At 36.1% G+C, this 2,818-nt stretch overlaps 1 protein-coding gene across 1 annotated transcript in view; it reads right to left on the minus strand.

The window, feature by feature from the left end:
• LOC107584894 (plexin A3) overlaps positions 1 to 2,818 on the minus strand; it is a 114,647-nt gene that overhangs the window by 59,740 nt on the left and 52,089 nt on the right. The gene's annotated exons all lie outside the window — the stretch shown is intronic.

Consider the following 2,818-nt stretch of genomic DNA (forward strand, 5'->3'; position numbering starts at 1 on the left):
ATATATATATATATATATATATATATATATATATACATACACACACACACACACACACACACACACACACACAATGTGAATTCCTGAATCTTTTCACAGCTCTTTCATTTCGCCTGACGCTCTTTACTTGTTGCATTGATATCAAGATACCAAAGGCTGCTATGATACTCAAGCCAAAATGTTAGTATTGATCCAACACTAACCGTGCGAGACGCAAAGAATAAGCCTCCGTTTAATGTATAAATGGAGCACTTGTTATCGCAGCAGCTGAAAGACATTCGTTTGACACAAGGAGCCTGAAACATGAAGAAAGCACAAGATCACCAGGCTCACTCCGGCTCTAAAATTCTCTTATCAGAAAATCATGCAATCTTGATGTCAGCCTCAGCCATCTCTGTTTTAGCACTAAAGTGTTTGCTAATGTAAAAACAAGATAGCTTATCGCCAACGGCTGGCATGAGAAGCAAGGACGAGGGCACTGTTTGCTGTGCATCGAGACTGAAGACGTGAGGGGTGCGGCGTAATGGCTGGCTGCTGACAGACGCCCGCCGTGTCACTTCCTGTGTGGCTACGGCGTCCGGCTTGAAGGACTACAGCAGCCAGAGCGCTTCCTGCCGAGCTAATGGCGTCTCTGTCACTCATCCCACAATTAATTACCTCTGCCCGCAGCTCGTTAATGAAAGAGTCGCCCCACCGAGACGAGACGAGATGAGGCTGGAGAGCAGGAGGAGGAAGAGAGAGAGATTGGGGAGAGAGCGAGAGTGTGAGAAAGTGAAAGAAAAAGAAAGATGGCATTGTGGGAACAAGAAAACAGATTGAGAAGGGACAGAAGGAGAAGTGAAACTTGGAGAACACAAACGGAGAGAGAAATTGAGAGGCAGAGCATCAAAGTGAGAAAAAATAAAACTTTATGTGAGAGAAATAGGGGGGAGGCGCTGGGGTCCCGTTGGGAAAAAGGCCAGTTTGAAAATGTATGTGTTTGCAGTACACAAGCCACGGTTAAGACAGCTGACTCCACTGTGATGTGACCCTGTCTCAGCCAGAGCGCTTCCTGCCGAGCTAATGGCGTCTCTGTCACTCATCCCACAATTAATTACCTCTGCCCGCAGCTCGTTAATGAAAGAGTCGCCCCACCGAGACGAGACGAGATGAGGCTGGAGAGCAGGAGGAGGAAGAGAGAGAGATTGGGGAGAAAGCGAGAGTGTGAGAAAGTGAAAGAAAAAGAAAGATGGCATTGTGGGAACAAGAAAACAGATTGAGAAGGGACAGAAGGAGAAGTGAAACTTGGAGAACACAAACGGAGAGAGAAATTGAGAGGCAGAGCATCAAAGTGAGAAAAAATAAAACTTTATGTGAGAGAAATAGGGGGGAGGCGCTGGGGTCCCGTTGGGAAAAAGGCCAGTTTGAAAATGTGTGCGATCTCTCTGTGGTCATTAGTCTTAGTGAATCGTATCCCTGCAGTGCTGCTCTTTAAGGTTAAATACATACATAAGCTAATTAAGCTTGTTGTAATGATAAATGTTACGGAGGGAGAGCGATATTACGGCACACCAGCCACGCTGTCAATCAATGTCACTCTCACATCATGACACAGCAAATGCAAAACACCCAAAAACTTCTAGAACTTTATATAACTTTCTTTAATATACATACTGCTTGACAGATCAGCAATTCATGCTGAGACAGATATGAATATATATGAACAAATATGTTTTATGACACATAAAAAAACAACAGATTTTTAAGTGCCTTTTCCAATGCAAACTTGACGGCAACAAAACCAGACCGTTGCTATGTAGTTGCTAAGGTGATCTGGCCCAATGCAAAGGAGCCCCCCTTTTTTTTTTTGGTCTCTATGAAAAATCTGACAGGGTACAATCATAAATTATAATCCTAACAATTTTTTTTCCCATTTATTTTTATTCAAAAATGATAAATGATATTTAAAATCATAATTATTTTATAACAAATTCTTATTCTTCTTTAAAATAAAAAAATACATATATTTTAATTAAAATATAAAAATAATGAACCAATTTATTAATAATACATATAAACATATGTATCTAAACATTAACATTTAAAATTCTATATACTATTATGTAGCTATTTTGCTTTTATTTTAGGCATAAAATTCAAAAAATACAATTATGATATAGATATATTTTTTTAACTACAAACAATAACTTAAGTAATTTTAACATTATTTAAAAAAATAGAACATTAGAAATTCTATTTAAATGTAAAAAAATATTTAAATGCAAAAAAATATTTAAATGCAAATATAAAATGCAAAACAATTAATTAATAATGTACAAAGTTTTTACAATTAAACATTTTAATATTAAAATATTATATAACATTTTGTACATTGTGTAGTTATTTCGCTTTTTTGATTTTAGCCATATATATATATATATATATATATATATATAGACAGAGCGAGAGAGAGCGAGAAAATACAATTTTGTATGTATATTATATTATACACACACTCACATGTGCGTATATGTTTGTTTTCTGCTAACATTTTAATTTTAGAAAAATTTAATTTACTAGCCTATTTCTGACGTAAAAAAAAGAACTATAACAAAAGATTACTACAAATTAAGCAACAATTCAGAAATGCTGTGTTGTATGCTTCGGTGGCCAAACAGGAAGAGATTTAGAGTGCCTCACACTTGATAAATACACAGCCAAACAGTCTTCTGCATCAGCTGTTTCAACGCTACACATCTATATATATCTATATCTATATATATATCTATATATATATATATATATCTATATCTATATATATATCTATATATATATACTG

Source organism: Sinocyclocheilus grahami, unplaced genomic scaffold (genome assembly GCF_001515645.1).
Source record: "Sinocyclocheilus grahami isolate Dianchi unplaced genomic scaffold, SAMN03320097.WGS_v1.1 scaffold64.1, whole genome shotgun sequence".
In the NCBI taxonomy this organism is placed as follows: Eukaryota; Metazoa; Chordata; class Actinopteri; order Cypriniformes; family Cyprinidae; genus Sinocyclocheilus; species Sinocyclocheilus grahami.